Below are 14,531 nucleotides of genomic sequence, written 5' to 3' on the forward strand. Positions count from 1 at the left end.
AATAGAGCTATACTACAAAGTATACAATTCTGCAGAGAGGGAATATGGTCGTGTGGGGCTTGATGAACAGAGAGGCCTACAAAGTGGTTGGGTGGGTCTTTCAATCCTGATTAAGATTTCTACTGTAGCTCTAACTGAAATAAATACACTTATTTCTTTCAAAAACTGGGAAATTAAGATTTATGTTGAGGAGCCCCAAGACTACTCTCTGGCTTTAAGAGTGAGGGGCTTATAGGATGCAGAAAGCTGAGATATTCAGAGTTATGCTTTATTATAGTGAAAGGGTAGTGATTAAAATCAACAAGTAAAAAGGCTTCTAGGTGCCTCTCTCAATGGAGTTGCATGGGGGACATATTTATTTCTCCTTAAAATATGTGTGACAAAATGTACAAAATGATTTGCAATCAGGGAAACTAACCCAAGCCGTGATGTCCAGGGGTTTTTATTGTGGGCCAGTCATGTAGTCATTCATGCTATTTCTATGTGACTAATCTCAGCTGCTTACACTCCAGTCCTCACTCTGACACAGGGTGACCCTGGGCCTCAAGTATACAAAAACACTCTTACCAAGCAAAATACACTGAGAAATCAGACCTTCTCACCAAGGAGCAAGGCCTCTGGTTAGTCCTGAAGGGTGAACTTTGTTTAGAACATGTAAGATTTGAGAAACTTAAGACTGGTCAGTGAACTGTTTTCTACATGGATGTTTAACTACAGAAATGGCAAATTAATAGGGCATTTCACTATGATTTTGTTTAAGTTATGTTCTTGAAGTAATTAAGGAAGTTGTGGGCCTCATGTCAAGGATAGTGCTATCTACATGAGAAAATACTGTTCTGTGTATTTATTTAGGTAGAATTTTGTAAATAATCCAGAGTTCTAGAGGAAACCAGTATAGGTCAATATCCTTTAATAAAAGAAAGACTACATTTTGCCATAAATCAAACATTTTTTTGTTTTCCCTTATGGGAATTCATATTTCTTTGGAGGAGCCAGAAAATAAGATATAGAACCCCAATAATTTCAAATAGGTGTATAATATTTTTACAGGAAACACTGATTTATTAAAGTCCAACTTCCAGAGGTACAGACAGGTTTATCATCTAGCTATAAATGTCTAAATGCATAATGGAATGCAAAGTGTAATTTCTACAATGTGTTTGCATGATGCATTACTCATTGAGGATTTTGGTTGAAGCGAATAAAAAGATTCAACAGATTTTTAAAGACTGATCAAACAATGCATTATTAAAGATTCTAGAGAAAAGGTGAAAATGTTATCTTAATACTATTAGGGAAAGATGGAGGTACATTTTGCCATTTTTATTTATTTTATTTGTTTTTAAGACTCATAACTGTCCTCTTCATTTTTTTAGCAGACATCTCTTGTTGACAGAGGACCAGTGGTTAACATTACAATCAGTTTACCATAAGAATGTATACTAAAAGTCAGAATACTATTAACTTTTGCTGATGGTTCTTGCTACCACTAATGAGTTCTAATATAAAAATAATAGAATTCATATATGCCTGCTAATTTTATGCATACTTTCAGGTTCTCTTCTCCCATGAATATGATTTATTTGATTAAATCTCAATGAGAGCAGATCTAACATTCTCCACTATGGAGACAGAAATATATATATATAATTTTAAAATAGCAAAGTTACTTACTTTTTCTCAGGAAAATAGTAGATCTTGATAAGATACTAAAGAATATCACAGATTTAATAAAAATATAGCTGGAAAAGGAAACATGACATGGGTTTTTGACAAAGGACAGAGTAGTTACATGTAAAGATCATGCTACATTCTACTTGAAAATAGGCTAGAACGATAGGTATTGGATTGTTAAATTTCTTCAAATAATAAAAGACCAAGACATGAGCCCAAGATGTCTGATATTCAGCATTCAAGATTCCGACGAGATCGGGCATGTTCAGGGTGGTATGGCCATAGACAGAGTTCAAGATTCAAATGACAGATTGTTAAATCTTAGTTCCAGGTAAGGAATTAAAATGGGCATCCAGAGTACCACATGGAGCATCAGTTTTTGAGTACTCCACTTTCAAAGGGCCAGTTTAGTAGTTACCCATGGTTCTTATTATTGGTCCTTCTTTCAATTTTTTTTTCATGTGAAACTTGATGATTACAGGATGAATGACAATCTGTTTGGCAGTTTGACATTTCTGGGTAAAATGAATCATCCTTGGAATAACTTCGATGTCCAGTGGCTTAGAGGACTGCAGATAGAATGTATCAGTATCAGAAATTTGTTCTTAACTCCAATAAATGGTTCTACTAATAATCTAGAGAGCTGAAATTGGTTTTATGATAAGTATTTGTTCATGACTGTTTCTTAAATTTTACTATTTTCTAAATCAAGGGTCAGTGGAAACTACTTGTTCTTAAGAAATGCCTTCCAAAGTGATTTTTCACTGAAAGATATCTCATTTTGTTGCTTAAGAAATCAGACTTTCAAAAGTGTAAATGGATGATGATCTGTTTGGGGGAAATTCAAATGCAATATTCAAGTCAATTTACATTCTATTGAAGACTTGTCTTCCTCCTGGAAAAAGATTGATGAAGTTCATTACATCATTTTCAGCACATGACATAAGATTTACTAAATTAGTGTGATTATAAAAATTGCAACAGCTACTTCTAATGTTCCCAAATATGGAAGATTAGCAAAACAAAAAATTTCAATGAAATTCAAGATAGTATTTTGAGGGATTTTACAAAAGCTAAAATTAGTGTTCCAGTACAAAAGAGTTAACAATTTTATCATAGCAGATAAATACAGCAGCAATTGTTATAAGTAGAAGAAATGAAATGTTCACAATATTTGTTAATGAAGAAACTAGTATGAACACAAAAATCTGAGACAACCAACACTGTAAAGGAGGAAAATTTTTGTTTGGAATAATGGATACAATTTGGTTATATGGAGAGCAGAAAATAGGAAGGCTTTGGAAAAAAAACTACAAACAAAAGAGTTGAGGTATGTAAGTCTCTCAGGACATCTGCAGTAGGCTTCTGAACTTTGCTGGCTTGGAGTTGGTTACATTGGGTCAATAAGGTGTTCATTAAAATGCAATGGCTTTCATTTTCCCAAGAAAATCTTAGATTACTTAGATTTTCCCAAGGAAATCTAAGTAATGTAATCACAGTTCCTTTGACATTTAGGCTCTCTTGTCTCTCCTTTTGAGTATTCCTTCAGTATTTGGATGCTTAATGATGATTCTTGTCAGCAGGATTTAGGGGAGACATATTTGGAACTATATTTGAATGTCAACTATCTGTTTATGATGTTTATGTACTAAAATTGCAAATCTGAGACACATTTGAAGATATGTGACAAAAACACTTTATAAATTTTATTATTTGTTTTTGGTGGTACTAGGATTGAACTGAGGGCTGCACCCTTGCTAGGTAGGTGCTCTATTGCTTGAGTCATGCCCCCAGCCCTTTTTGTTTTTTTTTTTTTTGAGGTTGAGTTTGACTTTTTACCAGCCAGTCTGGACCACAATCTTCCTATTGGTGCTTTCTGCATAGCTAGGATGAAAGGCATGTGTTACCACACCCAGCTTTCACTGATTGTGGTTGAGTCTTATGAAGTTTTGCCCAGCCTGATCTTGAACTTCGGTCCTTCTGATCTCTGCTTTGTAAGTAGTTAGGATTATAGGCTTGAGCCCCTATGCCTGGCCCCCAGAGTAGTTTTGGATAGTCGGTCAGTCCTGTTCTGAGCTGTCAGCTGATTTAAGCTTTCTTTTTCATGCCCAGCTTAGCTGTTTTCAGTATCTCTGCATTGATCTATTTTTATGTCCAAATGACATTTGTGACTGAGAACCATAAGGTATTGATTCATTTCCACATGTTCACAAATAAAATGATTTCTTCTCTGTTGGCAAGTTGTTTCCAGAATTATATTAGCTGGGGCTTCAGATAAGGCTCAGGAAGTACATTGCAGTATAGGAAAGCATGCTTTAGGTAAATGCCTTGTTTCTTTTGATGTTTCTTCAATGCCAAAGGCCTGGTTGCTCTAGCAAGATGTGGTGGATGAAAGTGGAAAAGTAGACTGTCCATAATTCATTAAACTATAATGGATGGTATGATGGAGAAAGGAGGGAGGTTAGTCAAGCCATAAACCGTGCTCCTAATGCCAAGCTGCTGCTTTATTTACTCAAACTTCCTGTAGAATAAGGGTTTCTGTAATAAACTGCCCAGATTTGATTCTTGGCATTACCTAATGATAGCTTTAGGGCAATTTACATAACCTCTTTATGTGTAAACTTGGGAAAATACTAGTATTTTACTCATAGTTGTGAAGATTAACAGCTCTGAGGTAGGTACTACTAGGTATTGGAGGTATTTAAAATGGTGTTTGCATTTTAACAGGTGCTCAATAAATTAAAGTTAGTTTTTATTGAATGGATACAAGTGGTTTGTAATGTAGCTTGGTGAACTTTATAATTGTAAAATACTTTCATGTTTGTAGTCATCTCCTCTATGTATTGGAGGCATCTGAATTGTACTTGCACACATGAATAATTTGATGTTTTCAATATAATATAACCATTGGTTCAGAAATATCAACAATCAAGGTATATTTTAACACAGATTTCTACAGAAGACAGAGGAGGATCATGGAAAGCAAGTTGGAATTATTTTTGGCATAGATCACCACATAATATCAAAGATTAACAAATGATACAGATATATTCGGCAAGGAAAGATAAAGATTGATAAAAGTTAATGGTGATAGGTTAATATGAATTAAAATGAAAGATAAGCATAAAGGATGTAAGAATTTCACCCATATTGCAATCCATGGCCACAGTTTAGTGTCCCTCTAACAATCATCAGTATACTTGGTAAGTAAAGACAGCATGCTTGATATGAAAATTCAGTTTAAAAATAAATCCTCTACCTCCCTCTCCTAATAAAACTGCTGTTCTTCATGTGTCAATATGAAGAAATTCTGGAAGCATTGCAAACTACAAACACCATGCTTTATGCTAATAGAACACTAACAGTAAGCCATATTCACCCTTTGCTTTTTTGACCTAGTCAAAGGAAACTAATAGAGCACTCAGCTTTGGAAGGCAGATATTAGGAAAATTAAGACCACCATATTTTGCAAATGTATTCAGGAAGAATATCCATGAATTCACCTAAGTATTTCCTCTTCCAGTGAGGACTAGGACTGAAATAAATTGTAATGCATCTTGATACAATTCATTGATATCTGGTTCTCCTTTTCCTCCAGAGAAAAGGCTATAAACTTTTCAGCTACCTTGAAGAAAGGGAGGGCTAGTTTCTAAGTCTAATCAGCAAACTGTGAATAAAAGTCATGTGTGTAACTCTTAATCTAAGGCAGTGAAAGGTCCTCCCAGTTTCTCCATATGCTTTCTTTTGCCTAGGGAACTGCAGGGGACTTGTGTTGAGATGGTAAACCACAAAATCAAAGCAGCCTAAATTACCATGTCTTCCAATGGAGGAGAGCTGAATTGAGAGTCCCCATGGTCTGCAACTGGCTAAGTATAACAAAAAATAAACATTTGTTGTATTAAAGTACTGATACTTTGAGACAGTTTGTTAACACAGTATAGCTTTTCATATCTTAACTAATGTCGAGGGTTAAATATTATACTGGTAAAAATGACTTCTTTTAAAATATATCTTTGGTCTTTTAGAAGATTTTAATCTAGAGATATAAAGTGAAAATTTAGAATCATGGCATCAAATGATGCATGTATGCATGCATCTATCTCTCCATCATCTATTTTAACTCTCCCATTGATTTCAAATTATTTTTCTACATTATTAGTGAAATACATATGCAGAGAAGCATAACTAAAAAGGCAAGTAAAAGTGAGTTGCTCTTTATTGATTGCTTTTAGTTATTTTTTGGGGGGTTAGATAATGCTAATATTTCCTTCATAATCCATATCTTAGCTATCCTTTCTACTTTGCCAAAGATTACTTTGCTTTTGCAGTTTGTAAAAGTAAATTCTTTTCCAGACATAACATACTAAAACATTGTGACCTAAATTAAATTAAAGAGGCAACATGAAACTGAGGCTGGAAATAACTAAATACTTGTCTCTCATCAAAGAATTCTAGAAACTAGTATAAAGTGAGTGGTGTAGGGTACAGACATAAAGTGAAATATTCAGAGGGAAGCAGGAAATATTTGTTGATGTCAAAAGTCAGTTCAAAGAAACCAGTATCACTTGATCTTTTCTGCCTAATTGATGCCTTTGTCACTTCTATGTTGGTATAATCTCTCCCTAGAAGGCTAGCAAATCTTAATAAATTTCATGTAGATTTTTTAGAGTAAGAAGCAAGAATGGTGTGGCAGGCCTCATTTTCCAAAAGATGGTTGCACCCGTACATTTCCCATTCCACATGCTTTTCTTGCTATGTGACAGTGATGTACTTCTATTGAGAGGTGGTTCTACGTTCCCATCCCTTGAACCTGGGCCAATCTGTATAACATTTGTCTCTAGTAAGAGAATGTGACAAAAGTTACACACTGTGACTTTGGAGGCTAAGTCATAAAAAAGAATATGTCACCATTCTATTTCTCTCTTGAGACATATGACTATGGAAGCCAGAATTGTTGTGTAGGATGTATGACTTTTTTGGAGCCACCATAGACAGAGAAGCCTCAAATGTTCCAGCTCCAGCAGTTTAAGTTTCAGCCTAGGCATGAGCCATGTGAATGACTGAGTTTTAGATTCTAGTCTTTGAGAGTCACCAGTCAGCCTTGAGTTCTAACAAAACCCTGACAATTTTGCAGTTTCATAAGTAAAATAAATGTTTTTTAGGTCAAAAAATTTAAAAATTATTTGTATTGTGATATTTTATTATAATAAAATTTAATTTATTTGCCATTAAGTTCACCATTTTAACTTTTTTATACATTTTAATGGATTTCATCATGACACTTTCATATATGTGTATAATGTACTTCGGTCATATTTACCTCCTCCATTACTCTCTCACATGCCCCCAACACTTCCTAATGGTCCCCATTGACTTCCCAAATAGTCCACCTTCTACTTTTATGTCCTTTAAAAAAATCTACATATTCAAAATATATAAAGTACTAAAAATAATAAATATCATAATAATCAAATCAAATCAATGTATAGGCAAATAAATTGAGCAGTTTTAAAAGAAGAAATACAAATGGTAAATAAATACATGAAAAAATATTTAACATCTTTAGCCATCAGAGAAATGCAAATAAAAACTACATCAAAATTCCATGTCATACCACTGAGGATGACTATCATCAAGAAAACAAACAACAAATGCTAGCAAGGATGCAGGATAGAGTAGGAAGGAAACCTTATACACTGTTGGTTAGAATGTCAATTAGATCAGCCACTGGAAAAAGCATATGGGAATCAGTATGAAGATTCCTCAAAACTCTGAAACTAGAACTACCATATGATCATGCTGTACCACTCCTGGGTATAGCTGAAGGAATCTAAGTCACCACACAATAGAGACACCTGCACATTCATGTTTATTGCAGTACTATTCAACATAGCCAAGTTATGGAATGAGCCTAGGTGCCCATCAACAGATGAATAGATAAAGAAAATCTGGTATATATACACAATGACATTTTATTCAGCCATAAAGATGAAATTATGCCATTTTCAGGAAAACTCCCCATTTTAAAGTGTATAAATCAGTGGCTTGGTTCTAGATTCTAGCTTTGAGAGCCATTAGTCAGCCTTGAGTTCTAAGAAAGCCCTGACAATATTGCAGTTTCATAAGTAAAATAAATGTTGTTTTTTAAATCAAAAAGTTTAAAAAAAATTTTCATTGTGATATTTTATTCTATTAAAATTTATCTGCCATTAAATTCACCATTTTTACTTTTTTCCACATTTTAATAGATTTCATCATGACACACTTTTATGTATGTGTATAATGTTACTTTGGTCATATTCACAAGGTTATACAATCATCACTGCCCTCTAATTCCAGAATATCTTCATCTACTGGGAAAAATATCCATTAGTAGTTATTCCTTATAAGCTCCTCCACCCCATTCCCTACCAACACTAATCTATTTTATCTTTCTGTGGAATTGCCTATTCTGGACATTTTTTATAAATGGAGTTATAGAATAAGTGGCCTTTGTTTCTGATTTCTTTCACTTGGCATAACATTTTCAAGGCTCATGTTTTAGCAGGTATCCATATTTCACTAGTTTGCATGGTTGATACCACATTTTGTTTATACAGTTATCAGCTGATGGACATTTAGGTTGTTTTCATTTTTAGCTATCATAAGTAATGCTGCTATAAATGGTCATATAAAAGTTTTTAAATGAATGTATGTTTTCAGTTCTTTTGGGTATGTACCTTGGGTAAATTACCAAGATATTTTCCAATTTGACTGCACCATTTCCCACCAACAATGTATAAGAATCGTAATTTCTCCCCATCCTAATCAATACTTATTAATGTATGTATTTTTATATTGTGTCTGTTTTGATAGCAGATACGTGAGGGATGGGAAGTCATTAAGTTTTGGGGTCACTTGTTACATAGCCACACTAACTAAAACATATAGTTTGTGGAAAAATACTAAATTGGTTATCAGGAGGCATGACCTCAGGTTCTACCTTTGAAATTGCTCTTTGGCAAGTCATTTGCCTTCTGAGCTATATATATATATATTTTATCATACATTGAAGCTATGTTTCCATTTTCGATTATGTTTTAGAACCTTCTTTCTTCTTTGTATCATCCAAGTCAAAATACACATAAACTGTAGAGGAAAAGATTTAGGCAATTTTGTAATGGATACTTACAGATATCATCAACATGAACAAGGATTGACTTTGCTTTTTAACATGAGGTAGATAATTGTTCTATAATCAATGACAAGTTACATGTGGTCTTTTTTTTTCTTTTATTCATATGTGCATACAAGGCTTGGTTCATTTATCCTCCCTGCCCCCACCCCCTCCAATACCACCCACTCCACTCCCTCCCTCTTTCCCCCACCCCCTCAATACCCAGCAGAAACTATTTTGCCCTTATTTCTAATTTTGTTGTAGAGAGAGTATAAGCAATAATAGGAAGGAACAAGGGTTTTTGCTGGTTGAGATAAGGATAGCTATACAGGGCATTGACTCACATTGATTTCCTGTGCGTGGGTGTTACCTTCTAGGTTAATTCTTCTTGAACTAACCTTTTTTCTAGTACCTGTTCTCCTTTTCCTATTGGCCTTAGTTGCTTTTAAGGTATCTGCTTTAGTTTCTCTGCATTGAGGGCAACAAATGCTAGCTAATTTTTTAGGTGTCTTACCTATCCTCACCCCACCCTTGTGTGCACTCGCTTTTATCATGTGCTCATAGTCCAATCCCCTTGTTGTGTTTACCCTTGATCTAATGTCCACATATGAGGGAGAACATATGATTTTTGGTCTTTTGGGCCAGGCTAACCTCACTCAGAATGATGTTCTTCAATTCCATCCATTTACCAGCGAATGATAACATTTCATTCTTCTTCATGGCTGCATAGAATTCCATTGTTCATAGATACCACATTTTCTTAATCCACTCATCAGTGGTGGGGCATCTTGGCTGTTTCCATAACTTGGCTATTGTGAATAGTGCCACAATAAACATGGGTGTGCAGGTGCCTCTGGAGTAACAGTCTTTTGGGTATATCCCCAAGAGTGGTATTATTGGATCAAATGGTAGATCAATGTCTAGCTTTTTAAGTAGACTCCAAGTTTTTTTTCAGAGTGGTTGTACTAGTGTACATTCCCACCAACAGTGTAAGAAGGTTCCTTTTTCCCCACATCCTCACCAACACCTGTTGTTGGTGGTGTTGCTGATGATGGCTATTCTAACAGGGGTGAGGTGGAATCTTAGCGTGGTTTTAATTTGCATTTCCTTTATTGCTAGAGATGGTGAGCATTTTTTCATGTGTTTTCTGGCCATTTGAATTTGTTCTTTTGAGAAAGTTCTGTTTAGTTCACGTGCCCATTTCTTTATTGGTTCATTAGTTTTGGGAGAATTTAGTTTTTTAAGTTCCCTATATATTCTGGTTATCAGTCCTTTGTCTGATGTGTAGCTGGCAAGTATTTTCTGCCACTCTGTGGGTGTTCTCTTCAGTTTAGAGACCATTTCTTTTGATAAACAGAAGCTTTTTAGCTTTATGAGGTCCCATTTATCTATGCTATCTCTTAGTTGCTGTGCTGCTGGGGTTTCATTGAGAAAGTTCTTACCTATACCTACTAACTCCAGAGTATTTCCTATTCTTTCCTGTATCAACTTAAGAGTTTGTGGTCTGATATTAAGATCCTTGATCCATTTTGAGTTAATCTTGGTATAGGGTGATATACATGGATCTAGTTTCAGTTTTTTGCAGACTGCTAACCAGTTTTCCCAGCAGTTTTTGTTGAAGAGGCTGCTATTTCTCCATCGTATATTTTTAGCTCCTTTGTTAAAGATAAGTTGCTTATAGTTGTGTGGCTTCATATCTGGGTCCTCTATTCTGTTCCACTGGTCTTCATGTCTGTTTTTGTGCCAGTACCATGCTGTTTTTATTGTTATTGCTTCGTAATATAGTTTGAAGTCAGGTATCGTGATACCTCCGGCATTGTTCTTTTGACTGAGTATTGCCTTGGCTATTCGTGGCCTCTTGTGTTTCCATATAAATTTAACAGTAGATTTTTCAATCTCTTTAATGAATGTCATTGGAATTTTGATGGGAATTGCATTAAACATGTAGATTACTTTTGGGAGTATCGACATTTTTACTATGTTGATTCTACCAATCCATGAGCATGGGAGATCTCTCCACTTTCTATAGTCTTCCTCAATCTCTTTCTTCAGAAGTATATAGTTTTCCTTGTAGAGGTCATTCACATCTTTTGTTAGGTTTACACCTAGGTATTTGATTTTTTTTGAGGCTATTGTAAATGGAATTGTTTTCATACATTCGTTTTCCGTTTGCTCATTGTTAGTGTATAGAAATGCTAATGAATTTTCTATGTTGATTTTATATCCTGCTACCTTGCTATAGCTATTGATGATGTCTAGAAGCTTCTGAGTAGAGTTTTTTGGGTCTTTAAGGTATAGGATCATGTCATCTGCAAATAGGGATATTTTGACAGTTTCTTTACTTATTTGTATTCCTTTTATTCCTTCTTCTTGCCTAATTGCTCTGGCTAGGAATTCCAGTACTATGTTGAATAGGAGTGGAGCTAGTGGGCATCCTTGTCTGGTTCCTGATTTTAGAGGGAACGGTTTTAATTTTTCTCCGTTAAGTATAATGCTGGCTGTAGGTTTGTCATATATATCTTTTATAATGTTGAGGAACTTTCCTTCTATTCCTAGTTTTCTTAGAGCTTTTATCATGAAATGATGTTGGATCTTATCAAAGGCTTTTTCTGCATCTATTGAGATGATCAAGTGGTTTTTGTCTTTGCTTCTGTTAATGTGGTTTATTATGTTTATTGATTTTCGTATGTTGAACCACCCCTGCATCCCTGGGATGAAGCCTACTTGGTCGTGGTGAATAACCTTTTTGATGTGTTGCTGAATTTGGTTTGCCATTATTTTGTTGAGGATTTTTGCATCAATGTTCACTAAGGAGATTGGCCTATAGTTGTCCTTTTTGGAGGTGTCTTTGCCTGGTTTTGGGATAAGTGTAATACTGGTTTCATAAAATGTGTTTGGCAGTTTTCCTTCCCTTTCTATTTCATGGAACAGTTTAAGGAGGGTTGGTATCAGTTCTTCTTTAAAGGTCTGATAGAATTCAGCAGAGAATCCATCAGGTCCTGGACTTTTCTTTTTGGGGAGACTCTTGATTGCTGCTTCAATTTCATTTTGTGTTATAGGTCTATTCAGGTGATTAATTTCCTCTTGGTTCAGTTTTGGATGATCATATGTATCTAGAAATCTGTCCATTTGTTTTAGATTTTCAAATTTATTTGAATATAGGTTCTCAAAGTAGTCTCTGTTGATTTCCTGGACTTCCAGGGTGTTTGTTGTTATCTCCTCTTTTGCATTCCTAATTCTACTAATTTGGGTTTTTTCTCTCCTCATTTTAGTCAGGTTTGCCAGGGGTCTATCAATCTTGTTTATTTTTTCAAAGAACCAACTTTTTGTTTCATTAATTCTTTGTATGGTTTTTTTGGTTTCTATTTCGTTGATTTCAGCTCTTATTTTTATTATTTCTCTCCTTCTATTTGTTTTGGGATTTGCTTGTTCTTGTTTTTCTAGGAGTTTGAGATGTATCATTAGGTCATTGATTTGGGATCTTTCAATCTTTTTAATGTATGCATTCATGGCTATAAACTTTCCTCTCAAGACTGCCTTAGCTGTGTCCCATGGGTTCCGGTAGGTTGTGTTTTCATTTTCATGACTTCCAGGAACTTTTTAATTTCCTCTTTTATTTCATCAATGATCCATTCTTCATTAAGTAATGAGTTATTTAGTTTCCAGCCGTTTGAATGTTTTTTGTCTTTACTTTTGTTGTTGAGTTCTACTTTTACTGCATTGTGGTCAGATAGTATGCATGGTATTATTTCTGTTTTCTTATATTTGCTGAGGCTTGCTTTGTGCCCTAGGATATGATCTATTTTGGAGAAGGTTCCATGGGCTGCTGAGAAGAATGTATATTGTGTAGAGGTTGGATGAAATGTTCTGTAGACATCTACTAGGTCCATTTGACCTATTGCATATTTTAGATCTTGGATTTCTTTATTGATTTTTTGTTTGGATGACCTATCTATTGATGATAATGGGGTGTTAAAGTCTCCCACAACCACTGTGTTGGCGTTTATATATGCTTTTAGGTCTTTCAGGGCATGTTTGATGAAATTGGGTGCGTTGACATTGGGTGCATACAGATTGATGATTATTATTTCCTTTTGGTCTATTTCCCCTTTTATTAGTATGGAATGTCCTTCTTTATCTCGTTTGATCCATGTAGGTTTGAAGTCTACTTTGTCAGAGATAAGTATTGCTACTCCTGCCTGTTTTTGGGGGCCATTGGCTTGGTAAATCTTCCAGCCTTTCATCCTAAGCATATGCTTATTTCTGTCGGTGAGATGAGTCTCCTGTAAGCAACAAATTGTTGGATCTTCTTTTTTAATCCATTTTGTCAAATGGTGTCTTTTGATGGGTGAATTAAGTCCATTAACATTAAGCATTAGTACTGATAGGTATGTGGTGATTCCTGCCATTTAGTTGTCTTAGTTGTTTGAAGGTTTGATTGTGTGTACCTAACTTGATGTTACTTTCTACTGTCTTGCTTTTTCTTTTCCTGTGGTTTGGTGCTGCCTGCCTTTTCATGGTTAAGTTGGGTGTCACTTTCTGTGTGCAGAATCCCTTGTAGAATCTTTTGTAATGGTGGCTTTGTGGTCACATATTGTTTTAGTTTCTGCTTATCATGGAAGACTTTTATTGCTCCATCTATTTTGAATAATAGCTTTGCTGGTTAGAGTATCCTGGGGTTGAAGTTATTTTCATTCAGTGCCTGGAAGATCTCACCCCACGCTCTTCTTGCTTTTAATGTTTCTGTTGAGAAGTCTGCTGTGATTTTGATGGGTTTACCTTTGTATGTTACTTGTTTTTTCTCTCTTACAGCCTTCAATATTCTTTCCCTAGTTTCTGAACTTGTTGTTTTAATGATGATATGTCATGGAGTAGTTCTATTTTGATCTGGTCTGTTTGGTGTCCTGGAGGCCTCTTGCATCTGTATGGGAATATCTTTCTCTAGATTTGGGAAATTTTCCGTTATTATTTTGTTGAATATATTACGCATTCCCTTTGCTTGCACCTCTTCTCCTTCTTCGATGTCCATGATTCTCAAGTTTGGTCTTTTGATGGAGTCAGTGAGTTCTTGCATTTTCTTTTCACAGGTCTTGAGTTGTTTAATTAATAGTTCTTTGGTTTTTCCTTTAATTACCATTTCATCTTCAAGTTCTGAGATACTGTCTTCTCTTTGTTCTATTCTGCCTGATTGGCCTTCCGTTTTGTTTTGCAGTTCTGTTTCGTTCTTTTTTCTGAGGTTTTCCATATCCTGGCTGTTTTCCTCTTTAATGTTGTCTATTTTTGTCCTGCGTTCATTTATCCGTTTATTCATTGTGTTCTCTGTTTCACTTTGGTGTTTATACAGTGCTTCTATGGTTTCCTTTATTTCTTCTTTTGCTTTTTCAAATTCTCTATTTTTGTTGTCTTGGAATTTCTTGAGTGTCTCCTGTACATTTTGGTTGACCCTATCCAGTATCATCTCTATAAAATTCTCATTGAGTACTTGTAGTATGTCTTCTTTAAAATTATTCTTGTGGGCTTCATTGGGTCCTGTGGCATAGTTTATCTTCATTTTATTGTAGTCTGGATCTGAGTTTCTGTTCTCTTCATTCCCCTCTGGTTCCTGTACTAATTTTTTGCTGTAGGGAAACTGGTTTCCCTGTTTTTTCTGTCTTCCCGTCATTGTCGTTGGTGTTGTTACTGTCCCTGTACTTGTGCAATT

The sequence above is a fragment of the Castor canadensis genome, chromosome 6 (genome assembly GCF_047511655.1).
Source record: "Castor canadensis chromosome 6, mCasCan1.hap1v2, whole genome shotgun sequence".
Lineage (NCBI taxonomy): Eukaryota > Metazoa > Chordata > Mammalia > Rodentia > Castoridae > Castor > Castor canadensis.